The following is a 25,304-nucleotide window of genomic DNA, read 5'->3' on the forward strand; positions in this document are numbered from 1 at the left end:
TAAAACATTCCTTTTACTCCTTGTAGGTCTTTGGGATTACTCTCTCAAAGCATCTACCTTCTGCATTTTTGAACGCCAGTATCTACACATTTGCTCTTTGTTTTGTTGGTTGGATTTCTCTATGTTTTCTGCAAAGATTCTAGAAGAACCTGTAGCATAAGCCAGTATAATTTTTCAGATGCTTCCTGTTATTCAGGTAAATAAGCCACTACTTACCTAAATACAGTGAGAAATTATACATCCCTTAGAGTAAGCAGCTGATTTCAACTTCACTGAGGTAATTCCAATGTATAAAAATAGTAAGAACAACTGATAATCTCCCACGCCAAGTTTCATACTAGCCAGAATTTCTCTCAGATGTCATAAAATGTATGGAAGTTACTGTTATTTTCATTTTCTATGAAGATGTAGTAAGTGGAATGCATTGAATACGGCTAAAAACAAAACCTGGAATGTTCTTTCATCATCAAAGTTTGCAAAGCAAATATTATGTTGCTTCCTGCATTAAAACAAAACACAACAATACAAAACAAAACAAAAAAACAAACAGGGTGAAATGAAAACTTAACCTCTAGTTTGAAAAATATTTGCTTTACTGTCTTTCTTCCATTCTGTTTTAAGCTGGTGTACAGTTACATGATTCTGGAGGATGAAAATGAAGTAATGCAAACTATTTTAAACATTTTTTTTTTTTTTTTTTTTTTTTGGCTTGGAGACTCCACCGTAAAAATCTCTGTGAAATAAGTAAACCTGAATATCACAAAACTCAAGATTGTAATTTCAAGCCTTCACAGCTAGATCAAGTGCTAACTTGTCCCTCAAATGTTTTTTATACTAAGGAAGTGAAAAGAAAAAAAATGTTTACATTGACCTTAACACATTTGATAGAAATAGGCACAGAACAATAACCTTGACTAATGATACTACAAAAAAGGCAGAGAATGGAGCCACAGGTTAGGGAGGGTTTGTATGACTAACTGTAGCGAGATTGTATCACCTCAAGGCTGAGGACAAAGCAGTTTAAATTTTCTTTAGGAAAATACATGGCTTGGGTGGACTCACTCCAGGAAGAGGGAGTGAAGCAGGAAAAGAAGATAGGTTTAAGCAGATTCTATGCACAAGCTGCTTTTCAGTTGCTGGATTTGTCTATAAGGAAAAAAAAAAAAAAAAAAAAAAAAAAGTAATTTTGAGCAATTATTTTACATATAAATTAGAAATTTCCTGATGCCATTTTTGCAGCTAAATACAAGGCATTGATGAATTTGAACCTTTACCAGTTTTACGCTTTTCTGTAACCACATGCCCTAGATAAAAGTAAGAATAATTAAAATGTAAGCTGACTACTGACCACGCATACTGTTCTGTTAATGATTTACACATCCAGGAAAAGAAGCCCTCAGATTTATGTACACCACCACTATAAAGCACATTTACAAGAAATTCTGCAGCCTTGAAGTAACAAAGAGACGATTTTCTTCTACTGCTGTGACTACAAAAACACTGAAACCCTCTTCTTGCCAGTCACAAGCCATCCTGCTATCTGCTATTGCTAATCCAAGTTCTTTTAGACCTACGTGCAAGTCTACCTGCTCTGTAGCAGGGTCATGCAAATAAACAAGGTCAGAATGAGAAGAAACTACTCCGATGTCTTGGTATTCTAATGCGTTATTTGCAAAGAAAGACTACGTAGGCAAACACAAAGGTGAAAGAAAAACAGCAGATCAAATTAAGGAAGCTATGAGGGAAACTGCGGAGAAAATAAGTTAGGAAGGACTTCTTGAAGAAGAAGGTGCAGATAAAAGCATACTTCAAACTCAGAACCGAGACTGATTATACCATAAAATGTCCATAAAAAATTGAATTCAAACATCAAAGAATTCAATGCTGTTAAGTGCAAATCTTCAGTCCTTCCCATAATGGAATATTGCACTACTACATTGAAAAATGTTGTATCTAAAAATTGCAATGTATTATTACAAGTAGTAATTTTTTTTTTTTTTTTAATTTCAAAAATATTTCCAGGAAATTTTTCACTACAGTTTGTAACTCGGTCACAAATGCATTGACTCATTCAGCTATTATTATTATTATTATCTCAAAAAAGTCACTACAGAGTATTTTAATGCAGAAAAGTACATTTTTAATGCAGGAACTCTTTCAGCTCTGAATCTAGATAAAAGGGTGAATACAATGCCACATAAAATACTTATGAATGAACCAGCTTGGGATAACAGTTTCTAGTTTTATTATCATGAAATACTGATTTTAAAATATTTTCTTTGCTATATGGATGTTGGCACAGAATATAAAAAAAAGCAAACAATATGGGCAAGCTGCCAAGAGAAAAAAGGTTACTTAAAAAAGGAGGCATCATTAGAGACAAAATAACCATGCCTTATCTTTTTAAAAACCTTTGAACAATGTCTATTGCTATCCTTTTAACCTTGGTCTTATTTAAACAAGCTTATAAATATGAGATGAACTAAGACTTACTGATACAGAATATGTAACTGAGCTTCAATTAAAATAACAACCAATTCCTTCAGAGCGATGAGACAAAGAGCTTTTGTTGGCTGACGAAGAGGATCTTACTCACTCTTGAAGAAAATGAGATATTAATTAAGTTTGGGCCTGGATAAGAAATTCCAGGTTCTATTTCTTCAAACAATTTTTAGAATTTAGTTCCCAAGTTTTTATTTTGTTCCACTGTAGTAGTAGAAGAATAGCTGCATGATCAGAGCAACAGAGAGACTCAACAGGTGGATAATACTGACATGGATCAAGTTCCATTTGCAGGTCTTGCTGTTAATGCAGCCCAGAAGGAAGAGATCTCCAGCAAGGAGCTAGAAAGGCAGCTGGGCTGCCATAGGAAGAGCCCAAGTATTCTATATAGTACATGAGGGAGAAGACTTGTGACCTAATTATCAAAATGTCTCATTATACTTTTGCATATAAGACCCAAGTTATGATCTTCAGACTTCAGGGAAAGGACAACAAATTCCTTTGGGGCATGTCAGAAGCACTCCTAAATAAAGGATGTATTTCATAGCTCAGAAGAGAATGAATGAAGAAGAGTTGGTATGAATATGACATGTTTTCATGATGCTGAACAGAGCCAGTCTTTCTAGCTATACGACTGACATACAAGCAGAAGCCTAAGCTTACACACCTAGGGAACTTTCAAAATCAAAATGTAAGCACCTGACAGATTTTGCAAATGCTGGATTTATATGCTTTGATTTTGTGTGAGTGCCATGCTAGGTACCTACGGAACATGTGAAATCTTACATGAGATAGTTCAGAAGATGACTCCTATCTGGAGGTAACGGACCCTTCCGGACATGAACACTGCTTTCCAACTTAACTTCTATCTGCTTCTTCCTGGTAACATCCACAAGCTTGCAGTAATCCCCTACTTGCTGGGTGATATTTTTAAATTCAGTAGCATATTAATTATTAAAACTAGTAGAAATTCTTTATTATCTTGCCTACAGCCAAATAATTGGTCCCTGGTAACACGACTGTTCCAAATTTTGATTTATATAGGTAACCTGTTCTATTCTGCTTGATTATACTGATGCCTAATAATGAGATTACCAGGAAAAATACAGATCCTGACTAAAATATTGATAATTAAGGTTGGTGTGACGTAAGATCAGGATATCTGATCTTAATATCTGAAGGATGAAAAAGCTTAGTTATGATACTGCTTGGCTGAAATGTACACGTCTTCAAAATGTCTTAAGACAATTTCAGACCTATTCAACATCATTTTGTCCAAGAAAAAAACTGTTATTAATAGTTGTTTATTCATACAGTAAAAAATGTCTAATTTCTAGTTCTATATTAAGAATATTGATTCTCTTTCTTGCCCACTGTCTTTCCAATTCAGCTAGCTATTATATCTACTTCTGATAAACAAAGAGTTGGCTTTGAGGTATTCTTACAACAAAATAGCAACTGCGTGAAGTGGAGCGTGGACATACCATACCAATGAGACTGTAACAAGCTTTAGATGCCTGTAAGACTACTTGAAATCTTGCAAAAGTATCTGGACTAACTACTTCTGTCAAAAGCTGTGTTACTGTGTAAAAAATGTCAACTCAATATTAAAGATGAAAAAAAAAACAACACCTTGCAACATATATGGTAAATATGCATATTCAGTTTCTTCAGACTCAAAATGAAACCTTATTAGTTACTAAATTATTTCTTCCATGACACTGTCAGTATCTACTTTTAATGCAAAATACCAAATTAAATACTAAAATATTCCATGAATCCTGAAAATGTCTCCAGCTTGAATCAGAAAAATAAAAGAAATTCCAAACAAAAGTTTTGTGTCTCCACATTTCCCTTTTATTTATAAAGCATTCATTTAAATTATTTCTAATTTTAGTTCAATATTTTCGGTGTCTGTGAATGCCAACTCACCATTTTTCCACTAGTAGAAGTGGGGTACAGAAATGAAAACAGCAGTTGGTAAGCACAGACAAATAAGTCAATTAAACCTTGTAATTAACTTGCAAAGAAAGTATATTTTTGCTTGACAAATCTGTTGGCCTTCTATAATCAGGTTACAGCACTGGTGGATAGGGGAAGAGCAACTGACATCATCTACCTAGACTTGTACAAAGAATTTGACACTGTCCCTCATGATATCCTTGTCTCTAAATTGGAGAGACATGGATGTGACAGATGAACCACTCAGTGGGTAAGGAAGTGACTGGATGGTTGGACGTAAAAAGCAGTAGTCAATGGCCAATGTCCAAGTGGAGATCCATAACCAGTAGTGTTCCTCAGGTGTCAGTATGGGGCCAGAGCTGTTTAACATCTTTGTCGGTGACATGGACAGTGGGATTGAGTGCACTCTCAGCAAGTTGGCTGATGACACCAAGCTGTGTGGTGTGGTCAACACACTGGAGGGAAGGGATGCCATCCAGAGGGACCTGGGCAGGCTTGAGAGGTGGGCCTGGGCAAAACTCATGAGGTTCAGCAAGGCCAAGGGCAAGGTCCTGCATCTGAGCTGGGGCAATCCCAAGCACAAATACAGGCTGAGTGGACAATGGAGGCCTACAGGAAAGCTGGGGAGGGACTCTGTCAGGGGGTGTAGTGATAGGACTAGGGGTAATGGCTTTAAACTAAAAGGGATTTAGACTATATATCATGTAGAAATTCGTCACTCACAGGGTGTTGAGGCACTGGAACAGGTTGCCCAGAGAAGCTGTGGATGCCCCATCCCTGGCAGTGCTCAAGGCCAGGTTGGATGGGGCTTTGGGCAACCTGGTCTGGTGGAAGGTGTCCCTGCCCATGGCAGGGGGCTGGAACTATGTATATATAGTTATATATATATATATGACATATATAGACATAAAGACATATATGTCTTTAAGGTCCCCCTTCCAACCCAGACCATTCTATGATTCTCTGTCTGCAATAATGAACTTTAGTTTTGATCAGTCACTTAGAATATTATATGGAAAAAAAAAATCTAGTAAGATATTCACATAATTTTTTCTTTTGCAAATCTATGGACTTTCTCTAACTAGTTAGACAGAATTTCTTCTAGGTCATTATCTTATCTCTAACATTGACCAGTAATAAAAATATGGAAAGCAGTTATCTAAGTTAAATACTGAGTTATTTGATGTGCTATACCAATCCCATGTACACTTTAATCTCTTCTTTTGCTCTGCATTGTCCATGCAGAAAAGTCTGACTGAATTTAGAGATAGCTGAAGATACACACAGTACATTTGACTTTGAGTCAGTACCTTTCTGCTTCATTGGGCAAAATATTAAAAACCCACAAAGATCTAAGTAACAGGTTTTCCATGGAATGGCATTTATGGAAAACCTAAATGATTAAAGAAAAAGTTTGTCAGGAGACCAGAAACATTCCCCTGATCTCACTACAACTTGTGCCACATTTAATGGGAATAATTCTCACATAGTAAGTACGGATATGCCCTCAAGCTGGAAGAAACATGTGATACAACGAAAGGGAACTATTAGTCAGAAATTAACAAACAGAAGATCTGAAGATTGTGGCCACATCCACACATTCAGTGTCATTCCTGAAAGTAAGACTGGGACTATTTGCTAATTACAGCATAATTTCAAGCAACATGATCTAAAAAGTGATTAAACATGTTTGTTTTCATTTATGGTCAAATCATATACCTCTTTCTTACTCGAATGAACCATAATTTGGAAAAGTTAACTATGGAAGGATTACTTATGTAAAAATTTACCACATGAGCAACAGATTTAAATCTTTTCTTTCAAGAATAGCAACACTGAATATTTGCCATAGCTATCTTGCATTTACTTGACAAGCAAAATGAAAAATTAATGTCAGTTCAGAGTAACAGCATTTGGATTTCCAAATATTGATTTAATGTAAGACTTCCTACTTGGTTTTTTTCCTTACACAATTCACCATATTTTAAATCCCAGCACTTGTCATATTGTGGGCAAGGACCAAACTATTTAAAATTAAATCTCTCTCTTTTATTTATTTATTTTTCTCTAAACACTTAGCTTTCTCCTACTGTAGTCCTGTTGCTCTGTAAACATGATATTGCAATTGCTAGTAAGGGGTTGTGTACTGTACTGGCTTTGCAAGTCCTCACAACTGAAGCTTGTCGCTCTTGCTTTCTTCCTTTGAACTTGTCTTCATCTGCCTGCATTTATTCTTTTGTTTATTTATTTATTTATTTTTCTGGTTTAGCTGTAGTAACATTTTATTCTAATTTATTTTTCTTTTACTTATTTTAGTATAACCGTAATTTTTATACATGGCAGTAGTAAGTATTTATTCTGGTACAATGAAATATTTAATAAAAACATAATGGTACAGTTTGGAGGAGTACAGGCATGGGCTGGTCAGAAAAGGAAAATAAGTTGACACTTGAGATCCCAGGGGCTATAAACAACTCAGCAATGACCAGTTAAAAAATGCCTACACTGAGCTGAAATGAAGAGAATGAAGAACAGTATTCAAAATATGTAAAAATGCACTGTGTGTTTGGATGTAACATAAACTTGCAGATTGATGAATAAATAGCAAGGTGCAGAGCATTAGCAAACGTAACAGTGGCTCAGAGTGTATCCTAGAGAAGGGGAAGAAAAAAAACATGAACATCAATATCATATTTCTCCTACCAAAGAAAAATGTAATCCCACAGTCAACATTTCACTCTTGCCAGTGAAAGACTCAAAACATTCTGATCTGTTGCAGTGCTCCCTAGTTCCTTTCTGCTTGAGATAGACTAGCACTGATGACCTTACCAGCCAGGGATGCAGCAAAGTTATAACAGCAAAGAAAAAGAGGTATATAGTAGGAATTGCATGCAAAACAATTTTAATTGTACTAATATTATTGAGACTTCAGTTGTATTCTTTATTTTCTTTTTCTTCTTTTTCTGTAAAAAATAGGTAAGGACAAATAAGAATTCTTTGAGATTTGGATTTCTATTACAATAAAAATAAATTCAGTTTTCTATGTAAGGAGTGTTTCCTTTTTGACCGTAACAAGATTGCCCCTTCTATCTAGAACTTATTTAAGCATTCAAATTTTATTTTCTATTTCCTGACTACTGCTCCTTAATATCTCATGTTATTCCTGACAGAAGGGATGTTTTTAACTTGTAATCCCTCTCTTTTAGCTATCTTTGAAGCATTTCTTTTTCCTCATATAAAAATGTTGTGTGTAACTGCCTAGACAAACAGGAAGTAAGGGAAATTTGAAAGTTTTATGTATGGAGCTTAATCTACAGGCTCAGCTCTACAACCAATCAATGTAAGGCCTACTCATGTACATTCTTCAGCTGGAACTGCTTATGCAGTCAATTATCTGTTTCAGCATTTGTTTTTAATCGTGTTCATAATGCGTAAACCATGCTTTAGAAACAAGACAGTTGCTGGACTGGACTACTGAGTAATGCATAGTTTAGTGTGATGTTGCTACAGCAACCAAAAAGATGGACTAGCATGTCATATACTATTTACACATTGCTTCGAACATACAGCTTTCTAAATCCCATTAACAAAGCAGAGGTGCTGTTATGGCGGAGACAAGAATGTCTTAGAGCCTTCTGAAATAGTTTCCATTGTTCTGAAGGTGCAGGGAAGTAAATCAAATAGACTAAGCTCTTGAAAAATAAATCAGCCTTACTTTTTGAGCATATGATACCAGTGTATTTCTCAGGGTCTAGTTGCCAGATTTCTGAGCCCACTTTTAGATTATTGATAAAAACTAAAGATTTTACTTGAGTTTCTAAGAAATGAACATTTATGTGCCACATGAAGGCATACAGAAACCTTGCAGACCCCATGATAGACACAGCAAAACAGCTACTGTCTGTCTGAAAGCTTGAGGAGTTTTCAAAATGGGCGCCATGGCCTTGCTCCAAAGAGGCCTCCTCAGTAAATACATGTGCCCTCACTAAAAGTAGTTCTTGTCCTCCAGTACAAGTTAATTGCCTCTCCCACTCACTAACAAATTAATATGAAATAAAAAGCAGTGTGGTGGTGGTGGTGGTGAGGGAGAATAAATTTAGCAAACATACTGGGAAATTCAGATTGGTAAATTTTATGAAGACTTGCATTGTTTGCAAGTAGTCTGGAAAATATGCATTTTATAATAGTATCATGAAAAATAGTACCCATGATGGGGTTAAAATTTTAGATTCACCAACAAAGTGCACATTTTGGATAAGACAGTGAACGAAACATCTGGAAAGGAGTCTGGAGATGTTTTCCAGACCACAGCAGAAAGATTAATGGCCTAGAGTCTGTCAAACTAAATGGAAGCTTACAGAAGGACTGGATAAGGTTTTGATTTAAGGAAAAAAAAAAAAAAAAGAAAAAAAAAAAGAAAGAAAAAGAAGAGCAGTAAAACAATCTATAGAGTGGATAGGCCTGCTGTTCATTGTCAGAAATGGATATAATTCTTCGCTTATGTATAAACATAAGAGAGTTTCATAATTATGTAAAAAGGGAACATTTTGTGCTGCCAGCAGGAGAAATTCTGTAAGCAATGGATAATGCCCAGTCCTTTTCTACATCTGAAGTACCAGAGGGATTCTGGCAGTCATATTCAGAAGAGAGACAAGTTTCTGCACATTCAAGACACTCCCTGACAGCAGGAAAACAGTGAAACCTCGTGAGTGCCCAGTGCTTACTATACTTTCCATAGCATCCTCCTGCACGCTGGAGACCATGGTGCAATACCTCATTTCTGGGTTGGAGGCAAAGGCAGTGTGAATCCAAGTAGAGTATGGTACCTTCCTTACTTTATTTAAAAACTTTGTACCAGATCATGTTTTTGAAAGTGCTACCTACTACATGGCCATCACTGCCTATATGCCACAAATGGACAGGATATCAGTGTAAGACAAAAGTAAAGAAACAATGACTATCACAATCTGAGGATAGGGACAATCAGAAGAGGAGTGGGGAGGAAGAATAATTGTTAGAGGTACTCACTCTGGAGAGAACTACAGACCCTGTAACTGTGCCTAAACTTGTTGCCATGATGTGATGGAGAAGAAGAGAACGGGCCTTCAATATATTCTGTAGATAACTCCTTTGAGGGCAGTGGCAAAACTTCTATAACTGTGGCAAAACTTCACATAACTGTTGTAATTCTTTACCATGGTACACCACTATTCCAACAACATCTCCCCTAGCCATTAGCCCATCTAGATTTATAGTTCAGAAGCAGCAAGACAAAATTAAAAGTTACCTTAATTCATCTGGGACACCCCTTCCCGATCAAGGGAAGGAGTATCTACACTACTGAGGTCACTGGCCTCCACCCTGCCTGTTAGTTGGACCACATACAAAGAGACCCCCTTCTCTCTGAAGGATCTGTCTGAAAAAAAAAGTGAACCAACCAGGAAAAGGAACAGAGCTACAGTCTCTAATAATGTTTAATTATCACCCAATACAGGGGACAAAAATCCCAAGACAATGCAGTAGATCATGACTTAGGAGGAGTTCTTACGAACTTCACAAAAGATGGGACAGAGCCCTGATCAGGACAGAAACTCAGTGTCATGCCTAGTCATGCTCTTACAGAGAAATCTCCATTGTAATGCTTGCTGAAAGTGCTTTGAGCCATTAAGGAAAACCACGTGTGCTAGCAAGTACACACATGCAAGGCTGTCAAGAAATGCTCTGGCCAAGTGGAGGAGTCTGATTAGAACAACAAGGACTGGCAGCCTTGCCCAGTGCTTTTTTTCCAAAGAATCCTCCCAGATGGAGGCCAGGGACCTTGTCATATCATGCCATCACTTCTTATAAGGCATTCCAGGCTGCATGTGTAATCTCTTCACTCAAACACTAATATCACATTGCCCAGCAAAGGGAGTCCTGGCTTTGGGTGAGTGCATCATGACCTGAATTAAAGGCAGGTCTGCAGTGTCCTCTAGAAGACAGGGCAGCTCCAGTTCTGCCCTCGAGAAATACCAGAAGCAGCAGGTACAGGGCAACAGGGTTACAGAGTGCAAGTGTTGGGAAGGGGGAAATGTGTGTCATTCCTGGGTCTCTACTGAGTGCCAGCTTTTATGGAATCTGCTCATTTTCCCTTGACAGAGAAGCAACACAACAAACATAGAAAGTCTGGGCAGCAATGAAAATATAAGAGGAAAAGTCCTGCTGATACAAGTAATTGGAGGCAAAAATCCATTCAGATACAGCCAAATGTGCTGTATGCCCCATCACACTGTTCCTTGGGCAGAGCACTTTCTGACAGAGCTCTGACACAAATTAAAGCTATCTGAGTGTGGTTTAACCCAACAGGCAACTAAGCACCACACAGCCATTTGCTCACCTCCCAGCACGGTGGGAAAGGGGAGAGAACTGAAAAAGGGTAAAAGTGCAAGATCTCGTGGGTTGAGATAAAACCAGTTTAGTAAGAAAGAAAACAAACAAACAAAAAAACAGAATGACAACAACAAAACAAACCACAAGAACAAAAGAAAACAAGAAAAAAACAACCAAACAAATGATGCACAACATAATTGCTCACCACCAGCCGATGAATGCTAAGACAATCCCCACGCAACAGCCATCCCCCCAGCCAACCACCTCAGTTTAATTGTTCAGCACAATGCCATAAGTTACGGGATATCCTTCTAGCCAGTGGGAGTCACCTGTCCTGGGTCTGTCTCCTCCCAGCTCTTAGTACGCCCCCAGCCTCCTCGCTGGCAGCACAAGATGCAGAGAAGTCCTTGACTCAATGCAAGTACTGCTCAGCAACAACTAAAACACCGGTGTGTTATCAACATTATTTTCATCCTACATCCAAAACACAGCACCATACCAGCTATTATGAAGAAAATTAACCCTATCCCAAATGAAATGAGGAACTAAGCATGAATGTAAATGTTTAAAATCTAAGCAAGTCTGCAAGATACAAGTTACAAAGTATTGTAGAAATATTTTTAAAATATATATTCTATATAAAGTATTTATATTAAATATAAATACTTTTTTTTAAGATATAAAAAAGATATAAACCTAAAAAAAAATATTGTGGTGAGTTGACTGTGGCCAGCTGCCAAATGCCCACCCAGCAACTCTCAGCACCCCCAGAAAGGCCAGGAGGAGAAAATTAGCTCAAAAATGCTCATGGGTTAAGAAGAGAGAAAGAAAAAGAAGGTAAGAACAGCCATGGTGCTGCAAATCCCAAGCAAGACCTTTTCCTCATAGACTGCTGGCTTTGTATACAAAGTCAGTCTCAGATTTGACAACAGCTTTGGAGAGGACCCGGAGATGCAAACGGAAAGGGCCATTGATTTTTAATGTCCTCTCATGGGCTGCAAGGTATCCGGCTGCCTTCTGATAATACTACCCAGGCCTGTATTCAGTTGACTCTATGGACATAAATCACCTGATAGTCTACTCAGTAAATATCTGATAAGATGTCATCAGAGTAGGTGGAAGATACCATATGGCAGCAGAGCTAAGCATGAGTAGTAATAATTTGGGTCATAGCATTCATGTCTTGACTGTAAATCTCTGCATGGGAGCAAATTAACATCACAACCTACAAGACCCTGAAATCCTGAAATATCTGTATCAGTGTTTCATGAAGTATATTATAAAGCATGAATTGTTTAGAGTAGCTTATACCACAGTACCATGCAATGGTGTCAGAACCATCGCTTCACCACAGAACAGCTATGGTTGTATATTTTTCTCCAAAACTCTGGCCCAGCTGGTCACATTGTCTCCCATCAGTAATGTCAGTACAGCAATGACCAAAACATTAAACAGTTATTGGATTGCCTTGATCATAGTCATAGAACCATGGAATGGTCTGGGTTGGATAGGACCTTTAAAGATCATCTAGTCCAACTCCCCTGCCATAAGCAAGGATATCTTTCACTAGATGACGTTGCTCAAAGCCCTGCCCAACCTGGCTTTGAACACTTTCAGTGATGGAGTATCCAGAACTTCTTTCTTCCAGTGTTTCACACTCTCATTGTCCAATCTAAATCTATCTCTTTCAGTTTAAGAAGGTTGTCCCTTGTCCTGTCACCACAGGCCCTGGTAAATGGTCTTTCTACATCTTTCTAAAAAGTTCCCTTCATATATTGAAAGGCTACAATAAGGTCTGAAGTGAACCTTCTCTTCTTCAGACTAAACAGCCCCAACTCTCTCAGCCTTTCTTCAGAGGAGAGGTGCTCCATTTCTCTGACCATCTTTGTCCTCCTTTGGATCTGCTTTCACAGGTTCAATTTTTTCTGGTACTGGGGACCCCAGAGCTGGGTGCAGGACTCCAGGTGGGGTCTTATGAAAGTGGAGTAGAGAGGAAGAATCATCTCCCTCAGCCTGCTGGCCACGCTGCTTTTAATGCAGCCCAAGATACAACTTTTAGGGCTGTAAGTGGACATTACAGCCCAGGCTTTCTAGGCTCTAAGTGGACATTTCCAGCTCATGTTCATTTTTCATCCACCAATATTCCCAAGTCCTTCTCTGTAGGGCTGCTGTCAATGAATTCATCCCCCAGTCTGCATTGATACTGAGAACTGCCCTGAAAAGTGCAAGACCTCGCACTTGTCCTTGTTGAACTTCATGAGGTTCACATAAGCATGTTTGCTACAGGAATGGTTAGAGTAACAGAGCTTGCCAACCATAACATAGCCCCAAATTTCTAAGAATTACATTGTGGTCAAATTCCAGAAGATGTTGCCTACCCACTTCTGGATCAGTATGGACGCCCAGGAACAGCTCTGAAAAGGCAGAATAGCTAATTTGGAATTTGTGAAACAAGGTTGAGAGGTGTCTTCAACATGCTGAAATTAGTATTCCCTTACTAATTGTCCAGCGCCTGAAGAATGCTGTGTCTACCAGCGGATGCTAGTGAGATTTCAGTGCTGTCATCATTTTACAGTTCAGTTGTGTTGCCAGTGAAATGGGTAGCAAGCAATCTTGTATTGCTAAGTAATACTGTTTCAAAGCTACAGAAATAAGGAAACTTGCTGACCTTGCAGTCAGTCAGACTGCTTCTTGTCCCTCTCCAGTTTCATATGTATCAGCTTGTTGACAGCAAGATGACACAACAAAATCAAATGTGGACATATAAGTAATTAGGGCAACCTATACAGATTTACATGCTGAGATTATGAAGTAATACAGTACAAATGAGGCCAGTGCTAGGTGGATATTACTAGCAGTAACACGTGATTTCTGGGACAGCTGTTCTGCCCAAAGGTCTTCCAGTGAGCTTGGATAGAGCTGAAGGACTCTGGAGGTGCCTAAGTAACTCTGAACAGCTTAGATTCCAAATGACGAAACAGTTGTCTCAATAAGCAGTGACCTCCAGCATCAGCATAGGGAGGTCAGGCAGCAGAGAGAGGCATACATAAGCCCTTGTCCTGGGGAGTTTGGAACCAACAAATTTGTTTCCAGACACTGGAAAGAAGCAGATACTACAGCCTGTGGAATGACGATCTCCTTAGGGAAATCTGTGCCTGATTTTCTTTTTAAAGTACACAAGCTGGGCACAATATTTTGTAAAGTTGTGCAGCAGGGATTACCAAGGAGATTTTGAAAGATGAGGATTTAATCAACAAGTCCTAAGCTTCTGGGACAGTAAACAGTAAATGTAATTACCAGAAGATTCCTTTGAAATGCATACATATCAAAACAAACCAAATACACCTTAACTGGTAAATAGCAACTTAGGTTTTATGGGTGAACAAAAGTGAAAGTGGTGTACCCTAGTATAGGAGGACACTTTGATTTCAAGGAAGAAGTATCTAAGCCTTTCCATAGTTTTAGCTTTTCGTCCTATGCATTGAGTCAGCATTTGTATCCCACAAAAGCAACGGTTTTGGTGAGCAGTGACTATACAGCTTCCTTTCAGCAATGCGTTGTATTTTGGATAGCTTTATCCTAAAAAGACTATTTACATACTTTTTTCACTAAGCCCCAGCACCCCCTGGCAGTCAGGGTAGTCCTCAACTACCTTAAGATACCCCCTCTGTGCTCCAGTGAGGAGCTCACAAGTATACCCTCCCCCTTTTTAACCCAAAAAAGTTTTTATTTTTTATTTTTTTCTCAGCCTTTACTATACAACTACGTCACACTGGCCACAATCCTGGAAGTGCATTACTATTTGGTAGACATAATCCTCAAATATTTGGTTGGAAGATGTTCTTACTTACTTGGCTTCAGGTTTATCCTTCTCACAGTTCCTGTAAAGCTTGATGAATGCACTCACAATACATTCTTAAAACCAAATCCATAATAATTGCATTGTAAGGGCTAAAGGTTTATGAAGTATTCATAAAATTATGTCATTCTTAGATCATTATTTAGCAGTCTTCTATGCACCCTCTTTTCCCGACACAATAAAACTAAAAACCTGGTCCTTATACACAGAAAAGAGAAAGAGTTGCAGAAGTTGCAAGGGCTGCTGCTGGAATCCAACTCTGAATTTAGAAGGTGGCAGCAATCAGCAGGTATTTGCAGTTGCTTGAATTGTAAATATTCTTTAGAAAGGGTGCTTACTACTATTGTAATACAGAATAAATCTTATCTTGATCATGCTGTTCCAGATTCCCTCAGAGATAAGCTTTACCTGAAAAAGTTTATAAAGATTATGAAAGATGTTTCACACTTGGAAATTTTCTCTCCTGACAAAAGCAAAATCAAACCCTTTGTACTTTGAAGTGAAAAGCAGTTACTTCTTCCCTGCAGATGGGATTGAACGGAGTTGGACAATGAAAGACAATGAAAAAAACCCCAGACCCTTGACTGTCACACAGGGAGAGATGGGAATAAAGAAAAGACTGCAGACAAACACTCAGGGGTTAGCATAGCTCTAATTAGAGGCATACCTATGGAAATCAGGGCAGACATCTTCACCACACTCAAGGCTCCACACATACCACACCACACTCAACTTGTATCTTTAAGTTTTGCATAAATGAGTCTGCAAAACTCAGAATATCAAACTTGCCCATACATTCAAATGTCATGTAGAGGGACTGAATTTGAAGGGATAAGTAAGTTTTAAGTTTTGGAAGCATAACTCTCCGATCAAGTTACAGCAGTCACAACTAAACTAGTATCACCATTCTACCTCTAACAGTTGACATAATCTTAAAACATAATTATGTTACAAAAGTAACAAAATCACAGTTTATACAACAACTATAAAGAGAAAGGAATTCATTTGAAATACATATATTTGCATAAAATTTCTACTTAAAAATAGCTACAAAAGAGACACACATTTTATAGACTTTTAAAAAATATGAAACCTCCAGAATATTTCTTCCTTATGGATGTATTTTGATTTTATTCTCTTGTAACAGAAATATAAGGTGTTTTCTAGCTGTAGTGAAAAAAAAATTACATGCCTACACACGTAGACTGCTAAGAATGACTTAAACACAATCTTTTTTTTTTTTTTTTCCCCATCCATCATAGTAATCTAGCCTTGACTGAAATACAACATTGTTCTAGAAACAATCTTGTTGATCTCAGGATAGCAGGCAGCACAAAGGAAGAACTACACCAGTGACAATCTGCCAGACTAGGTCAAGACTACACTCAGACGGACAGCCACATAATTATTTATAGGTAAAAACAGTGGGATTTTAGAATGTTATCTTTTTCATTGCAGACCAAATAACAGTTTTAATATGTTAAAACAGAAGTTTAAATATAATAAATGCTTCCCTAAAATTAAGTCAGCAGAGAGCTCTGTTTACTCAAAGACATTTCAAGAGACCATGCATATTATTTCAATTTACTTAAGAACTCAGCTGCATTATGACTATGACAAGTACTTTCTTCCTGTAAGTACAGAATGTTTGAAATATAACACATTTTTCTTTAAATTTTGCCATGAACTATTCACCAATCAATAGCCATGTCATTGTCCTGCATATGCTAATTGAGTGCAGGACAGCTTATTGAAAATATGTATTTTCTTGTTTTATGTATTTCATTTTTAAAATGGCTTTAGGAGTCTGAATAACAACCACAATCCCATGTGGTCTGCTGTCAGTTCTGTTGTTATTGTACATTTCTGGTTAATGTAAACGTGAAAGGGAAGCCCCAGGATGCTATAGCCTATCTTTCCCATTCAGAACTGATGCTAGGCAGAGTACAAGCCTTCCTACAGTGCATTCACATCATGTGTGAAAGGAGACACCATAAATGTTGCCATGGTTCTTATGCATTGGGTAAACCCGACTGTAAGGAAATGCCAATCCTTCTCCAAACACACCAAACACACTGGGTAATGCAAATGATATTTAAAGTTCTTGTAATACTATTTGATTCTCCACATACTCTGTGGAGAACATAAAACCAGATATTGTAGCCACCTCCCCTACCCCTGGAAAAAGTTAAAACATTTATTACTTCCATCACGGTTCTGCATGTTTTGCTAAAGCTGTTGGGGCTCTGATCGCATCTCCCCTACCTTTCCCCTGGCTGAGGGTTTGGTTGCCTGGGCTTAGGGTCAACTTCAGTAACAGTGCAAGTAGCTAGCCTTAAAAACATCTCTTCCAGAAGCTCTGCTAAGAAGCCTTAGTGGGGGCTCTCCACCATTCTGCTCTGGAGTGGCTTTTGAGCTACGGCACTCATACTTTGCCCTGACCTGAGCTATGTAGCAGAAGTGCTGCAGATACTCCTGTGCTGGCCCAGGTGTCCCATTGATCTGGACGAGTTTTGAACTTGAACCTCAGACCTTGCCTCGTCACTATGATCTTGTCCAGCCATCTGGGCTCAAGGCTGAACCTGCCTGCCATCACAGGGCTTATCTGGTCACCCTGGAGCATCTGCTGCCTGCCTGTCCATCCCTGCTCAGCTCTCAGCTACTCTTGCAGCACAGCACCAGTTCTTGCTGCTCCCTGACCAGAGCAAGGTAGACATAGTCTGGCTGACGTGCTTTATAAAAAGTATATAGGTGATACAGCTAATTCATATTCACTGTACCTGCAGTTTCTCCTAAGCTAATGGCTATCTCTGCTCATTAGTTCACTACTTAAATTTTCCACTTACAATTCTATTATGAACAAATCATGAACATATATACCTAGCACACATTACATTCCTATGTCTCTTCCTATGTCTTGCTAGGCAGCATATCATGTGTTTGAGATTGTAGCTGGGGCATTCTGACAACATGGCTGTGCTGATCACAGACGTGGGGATGTTTCCTTTCCTTCACCCTTCTTGCTTCTGTACTCATGCCCCCACTTCCCCATGGGCCAGCTCAAATCCAAAATGACAAGCAACTATGTTGGCAGAAAATATATATATATATATTAAAAAATCCCATTGGGTTAGCAAGTTAAATCAGCTTCATTAAAGGTCCTGTGAGCACCAATGAGAGAGCAAAGGAGGTGGTGCTCAATGGTAGGCAGTAACAGTAGAGAGAAGGGAGGAGGGAGTGAAAAGGACATTCCCTTTTATTTGTATTTGTATTTGTATTTATTTATTTGTCGAAGTATTTTTTGGTTTACCGCAGTGTCAAACCCAATACTCAAAAGTTATAGCCAGTTGAACGTCTGCTCATTGTAAAATCAAATTGTGCTACACTAAATTTTTCTAAGAGGTTGTAAAAGGAGACAAGAGAGAGTACATAAAATAGTTCAGATCTTGGAACAGCAGGCATACATGGTCTCACCAGGCTTTCTAAATAGTTAAATAAGCCTGTAGCTTTGGTAGTGCTAATCTCACCTAACCCAACCCTTCCTGAACTTGCCAATGCCAAGAAGTGTTGAACTGCACTCTGCAGAGCTCAGGCAAGCTGCCTGATTCCCCCTCCTCGCTTTCCCACTAGAGAATCTTGCTACATTTTGATGATTAATGCTTATACAGTTCTCTTTACTGAAGAAAATTACTGCATTAAGGCTCCAAGAGGTCTGTGGGAAGCCCATAAACACCAGAAGTGTTTATGTAATTACTACTCCCACACGAATGTACATTGCAGGATTCCAGTATGTTGGACAAGGCCAGGAACACTACTGAATTCCTGATAAAAAACGGGGTGGCAAACAAAGAGAACAATGTTAAAAGCTTATCTCCATTATACAGTGCTACAGAAGCACATATAGCACTTCTCTTTCATATTCCCCTATTTAGTTTGGCAGTTAAACATGCAAGTTCCCTAGGCAAAGCTCCCCAGAACCTTAGCAGGTGTTTTACATATATATATGTGGAAAAAAAGCAATAGAGCATAGAAGGAAAAGCACAAGTTTTGATAACTGCACGCTTAACAATTTAATAACCTGTACTAATCTAAGCAAGAGGCAAACAGCTTTGTAAACTCAGTAACTGTTCACCACTAAAATGGGCAACAGCGACTCTGAAGAGGTATCTGAAAGGAGAGATTGTACCTTTCCATCTTCCTCCTTTCCTCCCATTTTTTCCAAGGAACCCCTTTCGCTCACATGTAGTTGGAAGGACAGTTAGGAAAGCTGAGGCAACATCAGCCAGACCTGTTCTACAGGTGCCGACCGAGTTTCTTACCCACAGAGCTGGAGGTGAGTACAGCCTCCCCAGCTGGCATAAAGCACTTCCTTCCCACCACAGGCAGAACCTCAGCTTCACAGTGGCATAATTAAGCCCTTCGCATTCTTCACTTAAGCTCAAAAGTGAGAAAAACATACTCCTGCATACATCAGCCAGCTCCGAGCACTGCCTGGGCCTGCCATGAAATATGTGCCACAGGCAAACGAAATAATAGCTGAAGCGTAGAATTCCTAAGGGCTGATACCAGCATTAACGGCTCGGTCTTCAGGAAATCATTTTTCAGTTAAGGTAGATCTGTAATACGTCAGTAATCCATTGGAGTAATGTCCCAGACCTCTCTGCAGATCCACCCTCACAGAGGCAGCAATTAGAAGCAAAGTCTGGAAGAAACCACCCTATTCAGCCAAGCCACTTGCTATTATAAACAAACATATTGCATAATTTTGTTAATGAACCAATCAAGATACATCTAAAAGTGGCTACTTCTCTGGTGTTCACTGTTCTTACTGGGAGGTGATCCAGCCCTTGACTGCTTTAATTCAGAAGAATTATCTTCCAATTTCCCACTTAATTTTATTCTTTGTCTTACATCCACTTGTTCTTGTGGCTCAGACAGTTCAAAGAGCTTTGCATCTTCTTTTCCTCCTGGTCCATAGTGTTCCAGCCTCCCCCTGGCATTCCTCCCCTGCTGTATGGCATGCTATAGAGTGACACAATCCCCTCTCAGACAGCAGCCCTATATCCCTTCCCAGACTTTTTACTAGGTTTAACAAATAATTTCTCAGGTATCTTCTTTGTAAGAAAGACTGCTAGAAGAATAGTGCCTGCCTTTGCATCTGCTCTAGTTTGATTCATGTTTCCTGAATATGAATGAGTACACAAATTATTTTGATGTGTCCACTAGAGTTTTACATAACATCATTAACACTTCTCTAATTCTGCTAGAAATAACTCAGCTAAGGCAACCCAAAGCTTCTAGGACTGTATTTGCCAAAGTAATTTGCCTGTGTTTCCAGCTAATGAGCTTCTGGCTGAAACGGTAATCTTTGTTATTTGTTCACTCTCAGTCCTTGCATTCCTTTCCATTTGGATTTGCATTTTGTACCACTGAATTTCATCCTGTTTACAGTACTGTAGTTCTCAAGGTCACCTAGCTCTTCCCATATAGTACCTTGATATTGACAGTGCACTTCATGTAACTGGGAGACATCATAAATATATTCCTACCTTCTGTATTGAAGTGATCAAAACAAGTATTAAAGATTCAGATCCAGCGCTCACCCTGAAGAATTCCAACCCTAACTCTCTTCCATATATTTTTCTTTCCCTTTCATTAGAGAATCACAGAATTACACAATGGTTTAGGTTGAATAGTACCTCTGGAGGTCATCTGGTCCAATTCTCTGCTTAAGCTGGGCTACCTACAGCAGGTTGCCCAGGACCATGTCCAGGTGGGTTTTGAAGATCTCCAAGGAGGGAGACTCCAGCACTGCTCTGGGCATCCTGTGCCAGTGCTCTGTCACCTGCACAGTACGGGAGTGCTTCCTGATGATCTGAGTAGAGTGGAAGGATCACCTCCCTTGACCTGCTGGTGATGCTTTGCCTAATGTAGCAAAGAACACCACTAGCCTTCTTAGTGGCAAGGGCACATTGCTGACTAGTATTCAACTTGGTGTCCACCAGGATCCCTAGGTCTTTTTCTGCTAAGCTGCTTTCCAGCCAGGTGGCCCCCAGCACGTACTGGTGCCTGAGGCTGTTTCCCCCCATGTGCAGGACTTTGTGCTTCGCCTTGTTAACTCCATGAGATTCTTGTCAGCCCACCTCTCCAGCCTTTTGAGGTCCCTCTGGATGGCTGCATGGTCCTCTGGTGAGTCTGCCACTCCACCAGTTTTGCGTCACTTACAATTTTACTGTGGATGCACTCTACCCCATTGTCCAGATCGTTAAGAAGTTAAACTGAACTGGAGCCAGTACAGACACCTGGGGCACTCCACTCAGTACTGGACTCCAACTAGATGTTGCACCACTGGCCACTACCCTCTGGGCCAGGCTGTTCAGCCAGTTTTTGATCCACTTCACTGTCTGCTCCCCCAGCCCGTACATCAACAGCTTCTCGATGACTGTCTTATGGGGGACAGAGTCAAAGGCCTTTTGGAAGTCCAGGAAGACAACACCCACTGCCTTCCCTCATCCGTTCTACTCTACCTTGATTCCTGTATATTATATCCTTAAAAACAAACAAACTAAAAAAACTGTTCTAAAATTCTGCATATTTTTTAAGTTACCCTAACCAGTGTATAGCTGCCTGCACCTCTTTCCCCCAACCTCCCCTTTAGTATAGATTCTATATACACAACATTCTTGAGTCATCTCATAATGTCCCAGAAGAGCAGACTTTATAATTACATGTTCTGCTTTCTTGTACCATTTCCATAAAGCTAAGTGATGGAGAGTGCCCATCCCTCGAATTAAGTGGATGACTTGGGAACTCAACAAATCGTTTGTAAAAGGAAATCTTATGCAAAAACTTGAGAGGAAAACAAAACAAAACAAAACAAAACAAACAAAAAATCTTAAATGATTTATAACTGTACAAATCAATGCTGGAGAAAAGTTAAACCTCTGCTTTAAATCTATAAAAGTTTATTAAATGAAGATCAATGTTGAAATCAGTCTCTCTGTGTTTCTGTGTATTAGCAACTTAGGGCACGGTTTCCAGATCCACATGCAGTATGTTTTGTATTAGCATAGACTGGCTTTCCGTCACTGTGTCCACAATACCCTTGTTTTTGTGGCTAATAGATAGTTATTTAAAATGGTTTTCTGGCATTGTTTTACAAAGAGTGGTTTTAGCCCAGATGTTTGTCAATTCATCATTTCAGCTACTTCTAAAATGCCCTGCAATTTTAAAAGCAAAGGTTTTTATTTTTTACTAAAATATCCTAAAATATCCTAATTTCTCACATATAGTTTCAAACTATAAACTCAAATGTGTTCCTTCTATTCTAAGGATAAAAATCTCAAAAAAAATACATACTTATACACTTTCACATTAAAATGAAAATGCCAAGCAAACTCAAAGAGTCTGTTTGAGAGCAAATAAATTATTGTGAACAGTTTTTTTTTTTTTTTTTTTTTTTTTTTTTTTTCCCCTCAGGTGATTCTAGTTTCTGAAGAAATACAAATCTTGTCCAGAGTCATTCCATAAACTTTGGGAAAATACTTGAAAGAAATTCCATATCTACATACATAAATGTAGCACTATGTCTTGGTGTAAGAAAAAAATAAAAGAATAAAAATAAAAAAGTGAAACAATAGATTTATTCCAAAACCACAGGGGTATTTCATTATATTAATTAAAATTGACTTGAAAATATTCTAAGTGGATTTGATCCTAAATCTGCTTCTTAACAACTTCTCAAATGTTTTTCAGTTTTTTCCTCTGAAGTCTTTCCTTTCAAATCTGTGCTTCTGTCTTTAAAAACAAAATTTGGTGGATATTTTCTAACATGTATGTTGTTTATTTCAATATTTAAACTATTGATCAGGTATATTACTTAATTTAAAATATTGGGAATTACTTTTCATGGAGGAAATTGTTCAAAAATTACACATAAACTTTGGTAATAACATGATACCAAAATATTCTATAATCCCAGGCTAATAGGAATTTTATGTCAGCAGTAATTTTTCCACAGATTAAGTTTCTAATGAAACGCTTGTAGCGAGACTCTACCCCAAAACTACATATACTCTATTTCTTATTATTTCAATAATTCCCAAGTTAACCACAAAGAGTTTAAGGACAAAGTAAAAAAAAAAAAAAAAAAAAAAAAAAAAAAAAAAAGGAACACCCAGTACCATTGGCACATTTGAGACTAATACAGTTCATTCATTTAACCAAGTAATTTGAGATAATATGTATCATCCAGAAAGAAAGACAAATAATGGTGTGATCTTAGCAGGCTCTGTTCTCAAACAGCCTTCACTGAATTCAGAGAGCCTCTTTGACTCCTAAGCTCCTGGCTGAGGCATTGTGGCTTCTCCTCTGTCAATTGACACAAAGCATATGCTGTGTCAGTTTTCAGCTCATGCATCACTTCTCCTTATGTATACCTATCATAAAGTCCTCACTTAAAGATTATCCCTGACACCTTATCTGCAGGGAGAGTCATGCTCAGAATGGAAAGGGACTTCTAGGGATCCGTTCCTACAACTTACTCCCCCTGGTCGCTCAGGCTTTTAATATCTTTTTCTATTTTATTCAGTTACTTAAAAATCAAGTCATCTATTCTTTGTGAATAAACAGACTGAGCACCTGGTTCCCTCCACACTAAGACACTGACTTCAGCTCCCCTGCAAATGATGTGAACCCTTCTATTTCTTCAGCATTCTTAAAATGTAGGAGGATACCAAATACATTAGAATATATTTTGTAATGTTGTAATTACAGAGATTGTACAAAATTACCTTGTTATGGAGGCAACCTTGTTGAGATCTCATGTTGGCCTACAGTGCCAAACTAACAGCACCTGAGTTGCTCCTCCTCTCGGTAATTTTCAGAATCAGTTTCCACTCTGTAAAAATGACCTTCCTTGCTACTTCCTTGCTATCTGTTTTATACCTGTTTAACGCACTGTATTTAACGCACTGTAGCTCTGTGCTATCATGTAAGCCAAACTGCTGAATATGAATACTTTTTTCTCGTCCTTATTTACCTTCATGAAAATCATTGGCCATTTTGCTTGGGAGTGATTCCCTTGTTTCTTTCATGATAGAGAATGAAAATAATAAAATCTTCTAGAAATATCTCTAAAGAGACACCTTTGGATATTTAGTGTGTATTTGAATATATTATTGAAGCATTTAATGTTTTAAACAAAACTCTGAAGAACACATTAAGGTGTTTCTCAAAGATAATCCTCTTTCTTGAACATCACATAATGAATGTAACTCAGAACTTCAGGAATCCTTACAGAGAAGTCTTGTTTTAACTGGTTTAAACTGGTTTCTGTAGCTCAAGTAGAGGTTCTTTTTCATTTTGTGTATACTATGGTTAACAAAATCAAATTCAGAGTCAACTGATGTAACCTAGACTTCAGCTCTTCTGTGTTCTGATCCAGCAAAGCCTAATTCTCCCAAAATTCACATTTTTGTCTGTGTTGTTGCATGCAACTCAACTGAACCAGCTCTACACCTAATGCATTCTGCTTGCTAGATCGTGCCCATTTTCTGTGGGAGCTGACAGAATTGGACAATAAAATTCTCACACATAAATATCCACGTATATTTGAAACAAAAGAAAAAAAAAACAAACACCTAAGAACATGTAAAAGATGAAACTGTACTAGTACTGGACTCTTTTAAACATTAAAGCTTATGAAAAGCTTTAATGTCTTTGTCTATTAAATAAAAAAAATCTGAACTACATGTATGTACTGTACTTAGATACAGAAGAAAACAAACTTTATCTTATGAGAATATTTGGTGAAAACTTACAAGACCAAAAAAAATCTTCAGGATAGAATGATTTCTCATTCTGTTTTTCAAAAGAACTAGCGCAACAAGATCAATCTTCAGAGCTGGCCTTTAAGAGTAGCCATTGTATATTTTTAAAGGAACAATATACTGGTTTAAATATATATTCCTCTGACAGGTTGGTAAACCAAACTTATCCTTGTTGACTTCTGGTCAGCTGTAACAGGGTCAGGTTATTTTTAAGTTTTAGAGATCAGCTGAAGATTGCATTAGTTAATCGTTTCCTAGCAGAAAGCATACCTGTAAATCAGTATTATTTTGGTATGTCTCCAGGGAAACTGTATGTTCAGCTTTAACTGGACTTTTGAACAAACTGCACTTTCCATGCACCTGTAATCCTCATTGTTTGGTGCCATGTCGTGGTTTACTCTATCATGTGCCTTGCCTGGGGAATTCTCCAACAAACTAATCAAAGAACAGAGTCTTGGCTTGACTGTTAGACTAACATAGAGTCTTGCCTATGTATTTTTAATTTCAAGGGTCTATTTCAGGCAAAGTGGAAGACAGCTTCAGTACACGCAATTTAATTTGTACATTTGATTTCAGTTTATGTTTTCTATAGGAATATATCTTCTCTGTAGAGTGCACCAGAATGTTTGCATTAGGGGTTCTCTAAAGGAAAACGTCAGACTTCTTGAGGCAAAACGCTTCAGCACAGCTGGGGACAAAAGCAGCAGAAAACAAAAGAGTGCGAGGGGCATATACATAAAATACCACACATGCAGCACTGCATTTGGCAGTCCAGAGGCCAC

General features: G+C 38.3%; 1 protein-coding gene and 1 long non-coding RNA gene across 2 annotated transcripts in view; both read right to left on the reverse strand.

The window, feature by feature from the left end:
* Positions 1-25,304, reverse strand: part of LOC118156567 — a 754,908-nt gene that overhangs the window by 692,191 nt on the left and 37,413 nt on the right. Inside the window, exon 2 of the long non-coding RNA XR_004746318.1 lies at positions 7,780-7,789. This is a non-coding gene — a long non-coding RNA (uncharacterized LOC118156567). The remainder of the gene's footprint in view (positions 1-7,779; positions 7,790-25,304) is intronic.
* PRLR (prolactin receptor) overlaps positions 1-25,304 on the reverse strand; it is a 158,910-nt gene that overhangs the window by 43,279 nt on the left and 90,327 nt on the right. The window lies entirely within an intron of this gene.

The sequence above is a fragment of the Oxyura jamaicensis genome, chromosome Z, assembly GCF_011077185.1.
Source record: "Oxyura jamaicensis isolate SHBP4307 breed ruddy duck chromosome Z, BPBGC_Ojam_1.0, whole genome shotgun sequence".
Lineage (NCBI taxonomy): Eukaryota > Metazoa > Chordata > Aves > Anseriformes > Anatidae > Oxyura > Oxyura jamaicensis.